The 17,684-nt window shown below is 41.8% G+C and overlaps 1 pseudogene; it reads right to left on the bottom strand.

Annotated features, from left to right (window-relative positions):
- Positions 1-730: 730 nt before the first annotated feature.
- LOC150060182 (ADP-ribosylation factor-like protein 1 pseudogene) lies at positions 731-1,330 on the bottom strand (annotated as a pseudogene).
- Between the last annotated feature and the right edge of the window lie 16,354 nt (positions 1,331-17,684).

The raw sequence follows: 17,684 nt of genomic DNA, 5'->3' as shown, positions 1-17,684 counted from the left end.
GAATTCCATGAAATATAACCATTCAGGACTGTTTTTTTCCTGCCATATTAGGTAAGATTACTATAACCAAGTAAGTTTAAATAGACATTATTTACAATGTTCTCTGACTACCATAATTTTAACTTAGGTTCTGTGTATTGTCAGTGTTGGTATATTCAGGAATATATAATATAATTTATGAGATAAGCTTCAGACCCAAAAGTCTTACTTTGAGTCCTATGTCTGTCGGCAAGCCAACCTATAAAAACCTTGAGTCCACAACCATGAAGGACTATTATATAACACACCCTGCTTATGTCATAGGGTTGCTGTATGAATCAATTAAGTCAATCTATGAAGAGTTCTTTTGATGACTATAAAGTACTTAGAATTGACAATTACAGAGCAGCCAGTAAAGGTGGCCACCAAAATCATTTATGTCTATACAAACAAGATGCAACCATTTATTCAGAAGTGAAAGGGCTTTCCCCCTGAAGAGTGCATTCTTTAACAGAATTATATTCGAGTAAGAACTCCATACATAAGTAGCATACCTTAACACAGAAGAGCAAAGAAGAAATATTTTACATTACATTGAACTTTCAGGTGATTTGACCAAGTTATCCTTCCAACCAAATACTTGTGTGTGTGTATGCTTTTTAATATCTATTATAGATGTTACAGTCAGTTCTATATCAGTTCTAGATAATACCATCAATCACAGTTTTCACATGTAGTCACATGAAGCACACCTGTTTGCAGGGAGACACGATGTCATCTGTTTCAGAGGAGCTGGAGTGATTGAATTACTGCGTGCTTTTCAATGTTTCAACCAGCCATTCCATTGCCTCATCAAGGCCAGTGCCTTTGGTTGCTGACGTTTTGAATATCTGCCATTTCCAATCCTTCAAGGCATATAATCCAAGTGAATTTGCCATCTCTGAGGGTGTCATAGCCTGCTCCATGTCCTGCTTATTTGCAAACACCACTAAAATGGCTTTTCTCAACTCTTCCTCCTCCAACATGGCAACTAATCCTGACTTGGAAATGCCAATTCTGTCCAGGTCACAGCTATCTACCATCTAAATGATGGCATCTGTGTTTGAATAATACCACCTCCAGTATGGCCTGATATTTGTCTGTCTTCCTAGGTCCCAGACTTGGAACTTAAGGTTTTTGTACATTACTGTCTCTACATTAAATCTGATAGTAGGAATAGTAGTAACGACTTCTCCAACCTGTAATTGGTATAAAATTGTGGTTTTTCCAGCACCATCTAATCCCAAAATCAAAATTCTCATTTCCCGGGTTCCAAAGAGACTGGAAAAATACTTGAGAAAAAGCCACCCATGGTGAGCCACCTTCACTGATCCTCACAGACAGGCCTGGTCTCGGTAGCGACTCCATTCCAGGCCTGGCACCACCTTGGTTCGCCTGTGTCTCTTTGTGGGCCCGGCCCTCCTGCAACTTCCATGACGGACTCCAGGGCCGAGGGGGCGGGAGCGGGGGCCACCTAGAAATGGCATTCTTTTTTTCTTTTTTTTTTTTTTTTTTGCCAGTCCTGGGCTTGAGCTCAGGGCCTGAGCACTGTCCTTGGACTTTCTCAAGGCTAGAGCTCTACCACTTGAGCCTCAGCACCACTTCCAGCTTTTTTTCTATGTATGTGGTACCGAGGAATCGAACCCGGGTCTTCATGCATGCTAGGCAAGCACTTTAACCACTAGGCCAAACTCCCGGTCCAGAAATGGCATTCTTAAGCACTGTTTTTGTTGAGCACAGCTAGCCTGACATGTGCACAACGTTCTATAATATTTTAGCTTATGCAGTTTCCTACAGACAATATGGAAAGATTAGAGAAAACACTGGGCAAGGGAAAGGAAGCTGGGTGTTAGTTCTCTGTCTTGACATTCACAGGTCACTTAGCCTTGTGGTTTTCAGTGTACTCTTGCAAAATAAGGACATGAGCAGTAAGAGTCCCCAGTATTGCAATGCTACAACACTGGTTCTCTTTCATCTTGCTCTGTCTTCCTTCCCTTATATTCTAAACCTAACATCCATTAACTCTATGGCGTTCCCATAATTACCCAATGACTGAACACCACATGACAGGGCCTACAGTCCTCATTATTTATGTTAAAGTGTTTCATTATTTTGGAAGGAAGGTGGGAGAGAGCTCTATGCATGAAGCTCTAATTACAGTAATAGAGTGCATTAGATTATAGCTCTCATTTTCCCCTATTTTATTGATGATCATAGCCCATGAAATCCAAGCCAACATTTCTCTTTCCATGCTTACATTCCCCACATTCCACAAATCTAGCATGGGGCAAGGATTTCTGAATGAGAAAGATGGACTCTGATCGTGAACCTCTGTTTATGGAGTCTGAGCTAATGAAAGGAAAAGGCCTGCATCCGGCCTACACTGTGCAGGTTGACATGTCCACTTTCTGGCTGTTGGCCTAGACTCTAGTGTCCTACCTTTGGGCTCATGGGACTTTTCCCCAAAACTGTATGTATGTACAACCAAGAGGCTCCACTCTTTCTAGACTACAAGTGTGTGCTTTGTAAAAAAAATACTTCCTTTCTTTTTTGGTGCCAGTCCTGGGGCTTGAACTCAGGATCTGTATGCCGACCCTAAACTTTTTCACTCAAAGCTAGTGTTCTGCTACTTGAGCCACAATGCCACTTTCAGCTTTTTCTGACTAGTTCATGGAAGACATGAGTTTCACAGACTTTTCTGTCAGCACTGACTTTGAACCATAATCCTCGGATCTCAGTCTCCTGAGTAGCGGAATTATAGGCATGAGCCACCAGTGCTCAACATTGCAAATGTTTTTCACAGAGGAAATATTAGCCACATAATAAAACAAGCTCTGTTGTGGAGTAGGATGCAGACATGCACCAAAATGTAACCTGAAACATAAGCTTTAAAAAAAAATCAACAAATCAGAGATTGATTTGGGACATTTCTCAAGGTCCTCCCAAGTAACCCTTTCTCGAGAATTCAAGTAGAAAACGTTGAAAATGGTCCCTGCTCACTGCTATCATTCTCTGTGAACTGTTCAAGGCTTTCTATGTACTTCCTCCAGTGTGCTGTCATTAGTTAGCTCAACTTTGCAGGTGAGAAATTTGAGGACCATAAATTTAAGTATTTGTACAATTTACTTCGCCAGTGAGTGTCTGACATGAGACGCAGCCCTGGTCAGTGCTTTCCTTATTACTCTTCATGTCACCCCCACCTCAGGGAGACACCTGAAGCCTCAAAGCACACACCATCCATGTGGAGTGAGGACAAAGAAACTTGGAGTGTCCAGAATTGTTCCAAGACATGCTGGCCTTATTTCTCATGCTTCCTTCCTTAACCTTCAGAGAGACACAAGACAGAGCAGAACCCCCTGGCACTGGTATACCCTCTAGAAGGATCACAACAGTCTCACCTTTCCCAAACCAGCTAGCCTCACCTTGCCAGCCATGTGAGAGTCTGCTTTCCCTCCTAGAGCTGAAGAGCAGAGACTCTTTAACAAAATATAAACACACGACTTAGGTTGTCTAGGGCAGGAAGGTATCAGCTATAATCAGATAATCAAGGAAGATTTTCTAGAAGGGATGAGCCTGAGCTACATAGGTAGGAAAAGTTTTCCAAGCACAAAAATGCATGAATGAAGGCTCAGGGTCAGGTACTCCTGCCCGTAATCCTAGCCACTTATAAAGCTGATATATGAAGATCAAAGTTTGAAGCTAGCCCACACAGACAAATGGAAGAGATTCTTATCTCCAACTAGCCAGCAAAAAGCCAGGAAGTGGATCTGGGGCTGGGAACACAAAAAGGAGTAAAGGTCCAGGGTCAAATGTACAGTGTAGGCATGGCATCTGGAAATGGGTTCCTTTGTTTGCAATGTTGAACTGCTATGAAAGAGAAAATGACCCATGAGATAGGTAGCTTTGAACTCAAGGAATTTGAGTATCACCAAATGGCCAGTGATAACCTGTACAAAGTAAATAAACCCATCCCCAAGAGACACGACAGAAAAGACTGTGGGGAAAGGGCTGTCAATGTAGAAACTAGTTAGGAAAGAATTCAAGCAAGAGAAAATGACTTTCAGAACAAAACAAGGGTATGGGACAGGGAAAAGAACTTAACTTTTACCTTAAGTATTGAGGTGGCAGAAATCTATAGCATTGTCCTGGAATTGGAGTTTGGGGACAGAGATGATACCTAATGAAAGAGAGAAAAGGGGCAGAGGAGGAGGGGGGAGACTCAATTTAAAAAGAAGTATAAATTTCTGCTTCCATTTGGCTAAAGCAGAAGTTATTATCCGTATACTTCCTGCTAAGCAGAGCTAAAAATCCTCAAAATTATGTTGAAAACAAACAGAAGGAGACCTTGAAAGACAGAATTAGAAAGACCTACTAGAGATTTTAGGGTTCAAAGAATAATATGGTAGTGAGTTCTTTGAGCTTTTTCTTGTCTCTTTAATGGCAATGTATTAGTCTGTTTCTCATTACCCTAAGGAACTACTTTATACATAAAAGAGGCTTATTTTCACTTTCAATTATGACATATGGCCAAGAACCTGTACCTGGTACTGTCCTCCTGGATCACAGAGTCACAAGATGGCACATTACACAATAAAACATGCGGAACGTACTCATGTGTCTACCACCTTGTCTCCCTCTTCTACTTTGATGACCTCATATAATTCTAATCACTCCTCAAAATGACCATATTTGAACACCACAGTAGGATAGATTGAGATAAAATAAATGGAGATTAAAGGAAGCCTTGGGAGACATACTCAAGTCAAATCCAAACCACAACACTGAATCTCAGAGCCTTCTGGGCAAGAAGATCCAACCACTGGTCCCTGCCAAGGATTTCCTTGACATGGGAGGCTACCATGAGTACAGAGGAAAGGACTCCATTGCCCTTGGCCTCCTCTACCTGCTCCAGGTTCAGAGTCACTGAGTTCCACACATGTGGCACTGGTTGGGTCACCACATTACTCATAGAATGGAGGCGTGGTGCCGGTAGTCCCCACCTGTTACATCAGCAGATCCCTCCCGACCGTCACACAGTGTACCTCACTGCACATACCCTTGTCGTGCTGCAAAAAGGGACCTCATTTTCTTCTTGGGGAGCAAATGGAATTCAAAATGGTGACCTGTATCCTTCCTGGAACGTAGCAACTGATAAGTACGTCTAAAACAAACAAATGCTCTCTGACACATACACCTAAGTACACAGAAGCTCCTGTGTACATTAGGAAAACTTTCTCCTAGCAAGAATGAAGACTCTTCAGTTGGCTGACAGATCAGTATCTGGCTTCCTCATAAGGGGATGTTCTGGGAAGGACAGTGATTATCTCATCTCGGGGAAGGGAGAAAGGTCACAGGATAGCTGCTTCCCCACTGTAACATGACACCACAACTATCTTCAGTGCGATTTAGTAGGATTGCTCAGTCCCATGTAGAGAACCAGGAGAATCACAACTTGAAATTAAAATAAAATTTAAAAAAAAAAGGGCACAGTGGCTCATGCCTGTAATCCTAGCTACTCAAGAGGCTGAGATCTGAGGATTAAAGTTTTTGTGCCAGCCCGGGCACAAAAGGACCTGATACTCTTATCTTTAATTAACCTCTAGAAAATGGGAAGTAGGGCTCAGGGACGGCACCCAGGCTGAGTTCAAGGCCCATGACCCACAAAAAAAAAAAAATATATATATATATATGTATATATAGGCATATATATCTTAATATATATACATATATATATATATATCAAGATGACCATTGTTAAATTTTGAAAACTAAATACTTTGAGGAAACAAAACTTGTTAAAGTAGCCTGATAAAAAATGATGACTATTCTTGGGGCCGGGAGTTTGGCCTAGTGGTAGAGTGCTTGCCTAGCATGCACGAAGACCCGGGTTTGATTCCTCGGTATCATATACATAGCAAAAAGCTGGAAGTGATGCTGTGGCTCAAGTAGTAGAGCCTTAGCCTTGAGAAAAACTGGGGACAGTGCTCAGGCCCTTAGCCTAAGCCCGGGACTGGCAAAAAAAAAAAATGATGACTATTCTACTCAGGAGGTTGAGAACTGAGAATCATAACAAAACTAAAATCAAGACATTCTCTGTAAACGAAGAGAATTTATAAACGTATTTGGAAAAAACACAATTTTGAAAAAGCACTCTAAAATCGAGTGCTCACACCTGTAATCCTAGCTACTCAGGAGTCTAAGATCTGAAGATCTGAGGATAACCGCTCAAGTGGTAAAGTGGTAGAATACTAGCTTTGAACAAAAGAATTGCAGGGACAGCACCCAGGCCCAGAGTTCTAGCCCTAGCAAAAACAATACCAAACCACTGTAAAGAGCTAACAAAAGTTTTCTGAACAGAACAGAGACAGGGAAAGAAAGATCTTTTTCCCTACATGCCACCAAGTTCTTTGGGCCTTCCAAAGCACTAAGACCATTTGAAGAGCTAGTCAAAACTGGTAGAGCTGAGAAATGGACGAATCCACAATTATAGGTAGAGATTTCAATACCATCTCTCAATCAGACTAAATAACCAGAACAAAAGTAATGAGGACACAAGACTGAGTAACATCATTAAGCAAGTATTGTTTATAAATCGACACTTATAAAGAAAATACTCCATCATACAACAGCAGGATACACATTTCTCCTCAAGGACATATGGACCACGTGTGTCCTGAAACAAACCTGAGCAAACTGGAGGGATCTGAGATCTTTCAGATCATATCTTTTAACTAGATGGGATAAAAAAAAAGTTGATAAAGAGAAAATCATCAACCCCTTGTAAACTGAACAGGACATTTCTAAATAATTTGGAGGTCATAAAAAGACGACTCAAGAGAAATAAAACAACACATTAAACTGAATCAAAATAAAAACACAACATACCAGAATTTGTGGAAAATAGCTAAATCCCTGCTGAGAGAGGAAATCACAGCAATGCTTACAATAGGAAAGGCAAAAACGGTTCATCAGGGACCGTGAGCCTGGCCTAATGGTAGAGTTCTTGCCTAGCATGTTGTACCCAAAGTTCCCAATCCCCCCGAAAGACCACCAGAGTCCACGACCAATGCAAGCAACAAAGAGCGGTTTATTAGTAAGCTCGAGCTTGGTCCCCCGCACCTTAGAAATCAGTGACGCTTGGAGGCCCTGAGTACAGAATTGGCCCAGCTTTTATAGTACAGAATAAACAAGTTTTAGTTTTCATTCTCACAGCCTCATGTTTTAGTTAACTTTTGCATAGAGACATTTCACAATTTTTTTTATGTTATGGTTTCCCACAGAAGTTTAGGTCAGGATGGCCACCGTCGCTGTGGGACACAGCTACCTTTGAAGGGCCTTGCTAGCTGTCTGAGTAAACAACTGATGGAGCATCTTACAGCTCTCCTGAGAAGAGGCAGTTAGGGGATTTCTCAGACTTAACTTCTGCAGAATGGAGGCTGCTTAGAAATAACTTTTTATTAAAGTTCATCGAACTTCAAAATTAATTGAGGCCTCACACCACAAACATAGAAAAAGCTGGAAGTGATGCTGTGGTTCAAGTGGTAGAGAGCTAGCCTTGAGAAAGCCCAAGGACAGTGCTCAGGCCCAGAATTCAAGCTCAAGGACTGGGGAAAAAAAGGAAAAGAAGAATGAAGGAAATAAGAAAAAAAAAGAAAGAGAGAGAGGGGGGAAGGAAGAAAGGAAGGAAGGAAGGAAGGAAGGAAGGAAGGAAGGAAGGAAGGAAGGAAAGAAGGAAGGGAGGGAGGGAGGAAGGAAAGAGAGAAAGAAGGAAAATGTTTCATCAATAATTTAACTTCAAGCTCAAGATTAAATGGGGAAAAAAAGAATCCCAAAGCAAACAGAAGGAAAGAAGTGAAAAATTAAAATTGGGCTGGGGATGGTGTATCACACCTGTAATCCTCACTACCTAACAGACAGAGATAGAATAGATGTTTGGAGCCACACAGGGCAAAACTGTTAGTGACCCTCTCTCAAAGAGCAAGCCTGTTGTGGTGACTCAGATTTGTAGTACCAGTCCTTTGACAGGCGTAGATAATAGGACTATAGTCTGAAACCACCAAGAGCAAAAAAGTACAAGACTGAAAATAAAGCAAAAGGGCATGTCTGGTGGAAGAGTCGCTGCTAAGTAAGTTCAATGCCCTGAATTTACATCCCAGTAATAAGTCATCTGTGAATTTGATAATGGAAAAAGAATTGAGAAAAATCAGGGCAACAAAGGAGCTTCTTCCAGAAAAGACTTTAAAAAGAGACAAACAGGCCAGGAGTTTGGCTTAGTGGTAAGAGTGCTTGTCCAGGATGCACAAAGACCTGGGTTCAATTCTTTGGTATCACATGCATATGAAAAGCCAGAAGTGGTACTATGGCTCAAGTGATAGAGCTCGAGCCTTGAGGAAAATCCCAAGAACAGTGCCCTGAGTTAAAGACCCAGGAATAGAAAAAAAAAGACAAACTAATATCTAGCAAATCCCACAAGGAGAAGACAGAAACTCAGTGGTATATCACTGTAGCTCTTATGACCAGCTCCACATCCTAGATGAGATGGACCAAATCCTCCAGCAGTACAGGCTACCACTGTCCTGATATGGAAAACCCAATATACACCCGGATTCATGTATGCAGTGTGGGCCAAGTATAGTCAAAAGATAAAACATAAATAAGTCAAATTATTTTTATTTTTTCTGATTCTTATTATTATCTTTAAGTCATTATACAAAGGAGTTGCCACTTTACAAAGCAGTTTATGAATACAGTGTATCTCAATCAATGTCAACCCTTTCAACATTCTCACCCTTCCTTCCACCCCAACCCCTCCCCTCTTCTTAAATTTGTGGGATATACATTAGGTGTCTGACTGTATTCCCAAGTGCTTAGTTGATACAGAAAGCTCTTGGTAGTGCTGTGTTGTCTGTTATGCTTAAACTTCTGTATCTTCAGTTCTGCCTCCCCAAAAGCAAATAATGCTCAAAAAGCAGAGTAAAATGTGTTTAATTAATTAATCGATTCTTAAATTTTGGTTTTGGTGCCAGTTTGAACTCAAGACCTGGGCCCTGTCCCTTTTTTGCTTGAGGTTGATACTACATCATTTAAACTACATCTCCACGTCTGGCTTTTTACTGGTTAGCTGGAGAGAAGAGTGTCCCAGATTTGTCTTCCTGGGCTGGTTTCAAACTACAATCCTCAGATCTTAGCCTTAGAATTACAGATACGAGCCCCTGGCACCCAGCTTTTATTGAAATGTTGAAGTAGAAATTTAGGTTTGTTGAAAAGAAGCATGTCTTTAATTGGTACCATTTGGCAGTATTGAGGGGGAAAAATTATAAGTATCTTCAGTATTCAAGACGAAGAGCATGAAAAAAGTTGGTAAGTAGCATTAATGTTGTGCTCCCCATAGCTTCAATTTAAAAGTGCTCAGATTCTCCTGAACACACAGCACAGATAAAATTAAGTAATTTTAAAGAACTCTCTACATCCTCAGAACTTAGGTTTTCCTCAGTGGTGGTCTCCTCGGAACTATATATGTGTGGATCTCAAATGTCTACCTTAGATTATTTAAATAGTGCTATATTACTAAAGAATTTAAATGCTAATTAAAAAATATTTCTTGTAAGAGACATCTCAGGCCAAGATGGTTTCCGAATGTGACCAAAAGTTTAAAGAAAACTCAACAGCAGCTCTACTTAAGGACTTCCAGAAAACAAACAAGGAAGGGGCACTTCCAAATTGTTTTGGGGTACTCATTATTCCCCTGATATAAAACCAGACATGAACAATATACAAAGGAAAACTAAGAAAAACTATAATATTGTAAAATATCATACAATAGAAATCAACAGTATATTTTAAAGCTATATATATATATACATACATATATATATATATATCATGACTAACTGGGAATCACTCCAGGTATGTAAAGATGGTTTGACATATGAAAAAAAATATAATCTATATACTAAAGGAAAGCATTTTATAATCATATGAACTGATACAGAGAAAGCATCTGACAAAATTTAGTAGCACTTACAAACCTTGGACTCTCCTAGCAGAGAATTACAGTAGTTCAAAACCTAGATACATAAGGCCATACAGGATAAGGCTAAATGAAAGGACCTCCAGGATATGGAAACAAGAGTTTTATAATGTGTAATTGTTGTTCTTAATGTACTATGTTATTTCTCATCTCTTTTGTTCCCCCTTGGTTATTCTCATATTTTTACAGTATCTGACTTTGTTATCTCGTATATTGTATATATGTTTATTTGAAATAAGAAAGGAAATGGGAGAAACAAGATGAGGAGGGGTGGGAGGAGGGAAATGGGGACAAAACCATGAGAATGTGTAAGAAGTAATAGTGAATATAACTGTAACCCCTCAATTAATTACAATAAAAATTAATAGTCACTCATAATTACTTAGGTCAGGTATGGTAGGTAGTCTGTCCTGAGAGATTATGATGTTTTCTTCCTTCGGGACAGTTTTACACTTTGCCACAAGATGGTAGGAAAGGAAGAAAGCTAGCCTGTTTTCCTTGGCATCCTAAGGTGGCTGCTATACGAAGGCACTGCAGGAAAGAATGCCTCAGATCAAAGGACAGGTGCAACGTGGGGGCAGAGTACCTAGCTTTTATCCTGTTCCTCACTAACCCATGGACTCTAATAAGGAGTCAATGTTTCCAGCAATAACTAATGTACATACCTCTTATAAGTACAATCCATAGATTAAAAAATCAATACACTGGACCTCATCAAAATCTAAAACATTTGCACTATTAAAATGACCATGCAATGTAAACTCAGAGAGAACATTTGCAATTTACATTCAGGAAAGGATTTAAGAACATGGATGTATTTTCTGGCTTTACCTTCTTTTGCCTCAGTGTGTTGAGCCCCTGTCTCCTCTCCCATGATGCTTGGCATGGTCACAGTCCCAAAGACACCAGAATCAAGCCTCCATGAAGGAAGCCTCTGAAACTTTGAGCCCAAATAAATCCATCCTATTTTAATGGATTTCCTCAGGTATTTCACCAGAACAAAACAAAACTGACACAAGAAATGAATACCAAGGAGTGGGATCACTGCTGATACACTTGATAATGGGGCTCAGAAAACTTTGGTACTAGTTTGTGGGATGGATTTGGAAAAGTGAGCTAGATAAAGCCTAAAATTCTATAAGCAGAGATTGCTGTGTGGTTTTTATGTGTACTCCGAATAGTGGAATACTAATAGAAACATGGACACTATATGAAAATGCAATGAAGAAGATAGTGAGGGAGGCACAGGGATTTGAACTCAGGACCTTGTGCTTCCTAGGCCAGTGCTATACAACTGAGCCACACTTCTATGTTGTTTTTTTCCAGTTTTAAAGAGTAGTCATTCTAATGGGTGTGAAATGTGATGTGTTTTTGCCCTTCTCTCCTCACTGATGAATGACATTGAATATCCTCTTAGGTTTGTATTGTACATCTTGCTGTGAGAAATATCTACCTAACTTCTTTACTTTAAAAAATTCAGAACATTTTTGTTGGGGGCCGAGTAACGCCATTCTAATAACTTTCTGCTGAGACCTGTAGTAGGGGTAAACAAGTGAACCTCTTTATCCTGCCCACCTGTTGTGCTGATAGGCTCCCGCACCCAATATAAGGAGGGGAGTTTTAGAGAGAGATTCCTGCCTTGAGGAAGCTGCGTGGCGTCTCTGTTCATGCTCCGGAGAAGCAAGGCTGAGTGCGGAGGAGAGTGGGCCCTCTCCTCTCGCGGCTTGGACTGGTTGGGGTGTGTTTTTCCCATCCCTCCTCAAGAGGGACTGGGGACGAAGGACCCCGACATATTGGCGCCCAACGTGGGGCACGAAAGGGGCATGAGAGTGCTTAAAAAAGAAAAACCAGAGAAAACCTGAAAGGCACAAAAAGACTGAACAACCAGGGAAACCTGAAGAGATTTTGCAGGCTGAAGTTGCTCACAGGGAAAAAGAAAAAGACAGGAAGACAAGGAGAAAGAGAGGGACAAAGAGAAAGAAAAAAAAGGTTTTTGTAAAAAGGTGGTAAACAAGAGAAAGGGAAGCAACTACCTACAAAAGTCAAAGAAGAAAAACTCCTCAAAGACTGAAAAACCAGGGAAGCCTGAAAGAAAACACAAAAGAAAAAGGAGGGACTGAAGGGCCAGAGAAACCCGAAAGGAAGATAATGAAAAGAAAAAGGGAGAGAAAGGCCAGGGAAACCTGAAGGAAAAATACAGGCTGAAATTGCTCACAGGGAAAGAGAAAAAAGACAAAGACAAAGACACAGGGAGACAAAGACAAAACTCCTCAAAGACTGAAAAACTAGCAAATGTGTGTGAAAGAGATTTTAATCATTCCCAGATCACCTCCGAAGTGCGGGTCACTTCGGGAGGAACCTCGCGGAGGGCGAGGCAATGTCCAGGAAGGGAGGGACCCCGCGGGAGCCTCTGGCCAGGGCAGGAGGGCAAGGCCTATTTTCTAATAACATGTCAAAAAAAAAAATTACCTAGCGGAGGGCCAGGCCTATTTTCTATTTTTCAAGAGATTTTAGAATAGAATCAAATGGGTTCAGACTGGAACGACCGCGAATGTGTGTATGAAAGGGAACGAATGTGTGTAAAGAGATTTTTAGAGTAGAACCAAATGGGTTCAGACTGGAACAACCGTGAATGTGTGTGTGAAAGGTAAATCTAAGTCTACACGGGAGTAAACAGTTTAAGAACAGGTGTAACTCTAAGTCTATACGGGGGTAAACAGTTTGAGAACAGGTGAAAAGTGCAGACTTGAGAAAGAGAATTAAGTGGTAGTGATCTAGAAAGCCTGTGCTCGGGTTCAGAATAGTTGAAAACAGGCTAACGCTTTTTAAAGTCCCTGACGAAATATAGAGACGACGCCCCTGAGTCAGCTTGAAGTTACAGAAAATGGATCTTCGCCCATAACCCCCTTAAAATGAAGGGACCAGAGTCATTTTTGGACAGTAGTTTAAAACAAAAAGGGGGGGACTGGAAGACTAATTTTTCCATTGTCCCGCTATTCCCTATGGCTTGTGTGAATGTTCTCTTAGTTGATGTTGGAATGTTTCCCTATTTTCTCTGTTGTAGTCAGAGCCCCTCAAGTATATTCTAGTGCCTGGACAGGAGGAGGAGGAGAATGCTTTTCCGCTCATCAATAAAAGACTTTGGTGTTTTCCTGCCCTTACTGCTGCGAATATTGCCCTTGCCACTGCAGTTTCTACAGAAAATGATTTGAATACTGTGTTGTAGATCTCAGAAGCCATTAGTCAGCATGTGAGGACTGGAATTGTTATGTGCACAATTGTTACAATATTCCAACTTTGGGTGATATCTTGACACTATTTTGGGATTGATCAGTTTGGATTTGTTTTTATGCACTATAATTGTAATGTGTCTATTGCTTGCCTACAAAGTCAACGCAGAAAGTGAATGCTAATACGACAGGCATTTGCTCCCATGGAAATAGATGCATCCCCTCAGGTCTGATTTGCTTAGACGGCTGGTAGTCAAAGACGGGAAAGTCCCAGCTATTAGCCTATCAACCTAAGACAGGAGCCAAGTACCTATCAACCTAGTCAAGTAAAAAGGACTTGGTGATCCCATGACGAGTAAGAAGACTAATGAGCTTGGAGACACCTAAGACAGGCACAGCCGATCTAATACGGTGGTATCCCCACATATACTAAGTTTTGTCTTTTTTAAGATAAAAACGGGGGAGAGGTTGGGGGCCGAGTAATGCCATTCTAATAACTTTCTGCTGAGACCTGTAGTAGGGGTAAACAAGTGGACCTCTTTATCCTGCCCACCTGTTGTGCTGATAGGCTCCCGCACCCAATATAAGGAGGGGAGTTTTAGAGAGAGGGAGATTCCTGCCTTGAGGAAGCTGCGTGGCGTTTCTGTTCGTGCTCGGGAGAAGCAAGGCTGAGTGCGGGAGGACAGTGGGCCCTCTCCTCTCGCGGCTTGGACTGGTTGGGGTGTGTTTTTCCCATCCCTCCTCAAGAGGGACTGGGGACGAGGGACCCCGACACACTTTTGTTGTTGTGCTACAGGACTTCTGCATATATGCTAGGGATTAATTCCTTGTGGGATGTATGCTTTGCAAATATTTTCCATGATTTTCCTTCTCATGGTGTCGCCAGTGTCCCGTGTTGATGCAAGAAAGGAAGCTTCTAATTTTGACGTATCCTCTGTTTTGTTGGTGTTGGCTGTGTTACTGGGAGATTCTCTGAGGCATCAGAACAAAGCGAGCAATGCAATATCCTCTCTTCCCAAAGCGCCACGCCTCCCTGTAGTTCCCAGCATTGTCTGTGGGCCCAACAGCCTGCAGGATACAGTGTCAGAGCTTCTATCGACCACTCCGGCCTTTCAGGCTGCGAGTACTGTGAGGACCACGGCCTCCCTCTCCTGTCCACCCAGGGGCCTCGCAAAGCTCTCAGCAGCACGAAGCGGAGCTATATGAATGGAAGAAGTAAATAAAGGGTAACAGAATCAATGTCTCCAAGTAAGAAGAAACAGGCCTCCCAGCAGGGCTGCAGGGCTTCAGACCTGGTTGTTCTGAAAGCTCTCCCTCCTTCCTTTTCTCGCCCCCCCTTCCTCCCTCCCTCCTTCTCTCCCTCCCCTGGCTCTTCTCTTCTTTCCAAGCTGGGAAGTTGCTTCCCAGTGGGAGCTGCTTTTTGTAGAACTGTAACAGTGCTTCTCTATAGCTCTGGGAGAGTGGCCTGATTTCACCTCTTTCATGAAAGAGTCATCTCTTTTGTGGGAAAACATTGATGTATTGAGTCACTTAGAATCGCTACCATCCCTAACAGAAGCTAGGCTAAACAAGCTACTGGCTGAAGGTAAAGTAAGAACATGACTAGCTCCTTCAGATGGGAAATTATTTTTTTACTGTCAGGGTAATATATAGAGGGGTTACAGCCACATTCATCAGGTAGTGGGTGTATTACTTCTCGAACATTGGGTATCGGTGTTCCCTTCTCATGTTTTTGTCCCCCTATCCCTCTGTCCTCCCCCTCACAATCATCTTGTTTTAGGAAATTTTTTTCACCCCTGCCAGTAACTCATACCTGTAAATGTAGCTACTCAGGAGACTGAGATCTGAAAATCATGTTTCAAAGCCAGCCAGCAGGAACATCTATGAGGCTTTCATTTCCATTTAATCACCAGGGAAAAAAAGACTGGAAGTGGAGCTGTGCATCAAATGATAGAGTGCCACCCTTGAGTAAAAAACTTACAGAACAGTACTGTGTTCAAAGCCTAGCAGCAGCATACTCGTGTGTGCGCGTGCGCACACACACACACACACACTCATCACCTCTGGTATGTCCTTGCTAATTTGGATCTGTTTCAACCTGATTATGTCCTTCAGAGGGATGGCCCAGCTCAGAATATCCACTGAACTCCAAACAATCTTTAGAAGTGCTTTATGTTGGGCTGGGAGTTTGGCCTAGTGGTAGAGTGCTTGCCTAGTATGCATGAAGACCTGGGTTCAATTCCTCTGTACCACATGCATAGAAAAAGCCAGAGATGGTGCTGTGGCTCAAGTGGCAGGGTGCTAGCCTTGAGGAAAAAGCCCAAGGATAATGCTCAGGCCCTGAATTCAAGCCCCAGGATTGGCAAAATGCGCTTTATGTCTAGAACACAATCCCTGCCCCAACCCTACTCCTACCAGAAAGCCCCAGGGCTCTTGAAAATCAAGTTCAATATACATTAAAAGTTGAGAGTGTCCATTCTACAGCAAAAGAAAAGGCTAATGTATATAGTATGAAGGTTGCAAATTATCCTTCCCTAATTTTTCCTTCCTTTTTGAACTGTTATAGGAGATAAAAGTATGAAAGAAAGAAAATTTTTGGAGTTAATTTTTTGTATTATTGGACAGAAGGCCTATAAACCATTATTTGACTTTAGCAATGAGCTATCCCAGTTACATTTACAGAGTGCTGTTCTCTTCCCGCCAGTTTTAAGGCTGAACTCAGATAAACCTAGATTCAAAGCCCCAAAGGGCCTCACCTTTGCTTTTAAAAAAATGATCTTGTACTAGTTATGAAACCAGCCTTTTCAGTTTCTACTTGCTCATCTGTAAAATGGAAAAAATAAGAAATGCCTCACAGAACTGCAGAAAGATTAAACAAAGCATTTTTATCAACCATTATTATATGACTTACAAATAATTAGCCTCGTTGTTTTCTTTTCTGTTTTGGACAGTGCTGTGGTTTTAAGTTGGGGCCTTGGTTTTTAGATACATGCACCCATTACTTGAGCCATGATGTTTTGTTTGTGTTGCTTTAATTATTTTTCAGTTAGGACCTCATGCTCTTTGCTCAAGTAAGCCTCAGATCACAACCCTTTTGATTGAACACGTCTATTATAGCTGAGATTACAGATGCGTTCCCCTACATCCAGCCATTTTATGAAGATGGGCTGGTCTCGAATTGCAGTTTTCCTAAGCCCCTCTTGAGTAGCTGGGATTGCAAGAGTGAGCAACTGTGTCTGAAATGAGGCTTTAGTGGGAGCATTGGAGAAAGTAGGTGCCTGAACTTTTTGGAGGGGCTGTGTTTCCTTGAACCCTAAGCACTCTGAGCCTTGAAGGGAGGGCAGGACAAACCACCCCAAGATGTGACATCTTGGTGTGTAAAATGCCATTCTCCCTTTCCTTCCTCTTCCATGAATGGAGTGGCTACAGTTTCCCTCCTTGTCCCTAGAGGCAAGGGACATTTTTTTTTCTCAAGACACGAGACTCAAAAATGTGAGCCAAGAGTCATGACTAAGTTCCCCTAGTTTACTATTATTGCATCATACTCAAGAAAATGTTTGCGTTTCTCCAGGATTGTCCACTCTTCATCAAACCTATTATATAAAAAATGTAAATTAAACTATTGTTCATGTCTTCACTCCCTTAGAAATGTTTCATGTCAAGTATACCTTGTTTTTTTTAACATATTTGTGTGCAGTCCTCTTGTTCATTTGCCTTTTGTTGCAGGGGGCATGAACCTAGAATGGATGAAGCAAAGATAGTTTCCGCTCTGGCAATGTGATAGGGGGGATGGTGGCTTGCGAAAAGACCAAATGTAATGAGGTCACAGAATGAGTGTGAGTGGGAACGAGCAACCAAAGACTAGTTCTGGCAGATACAAGTATGTGCAAAGCCATTCCCTGGCAACACATGGGACCTAGCAAGGCTACAGATCCAGATGGGTAGAGAAAAATGATAGGAGCCCCAGAAAGCAAGGGGAAGGTCAAGGGTGAGCTGTGATAGCATGCTAGGCCTTACATGAAGGACCTTGTCCATAAGCCTAGCTATTCGAGGCATCCCAGCCAAGGTGCCAGACATTTGTATGAAGGAGCCTCCAGCAGCTTACCTTAAGATCAGGGGTCATTATAGCCAGGTCCTAATGACATCCTGTTCTGTGACTTCTGACTTCTTGTATCTTCATGCAGTAGAGAACAGACATTTATAAAGGTAGTAGTGTGGGGCAAGGAACATGGCCTACTGGTAGAGTGCTTGCCTAGCATGCATGAAGCCCTGAGTTTGATTCCTTAGTACCACGTACACAGAAAAAGTCAAAAGTGGTGCTGTGGCTCAAGTGGTAGAGTCCTAGCCTTGAGAAATCCCAAGGACAGTGCCCAAGCCCTGAGTTCAAGCCCCAGGGCTGGCAAAAA

The sequence above is a fragment of the Megascapheus bottae genome, chromosome 7, assembly GCF_031878675.1.
Source record: "Megascapheus bottae isolate mThoBot1 chromosome 7, mThoBot2.hap1, whole genome shotgun sequence".
NCBI classification, from domain to species: domain Eukaryota; kingdom Metazoa; phylum Chordata; class Mammalia; order Rodentia; family Geomyidae; genus Megascapheus; species Megascapheus bottae.
This window is presented reverse-complemented; position numbering and strand designations above follow the sequence as displayed.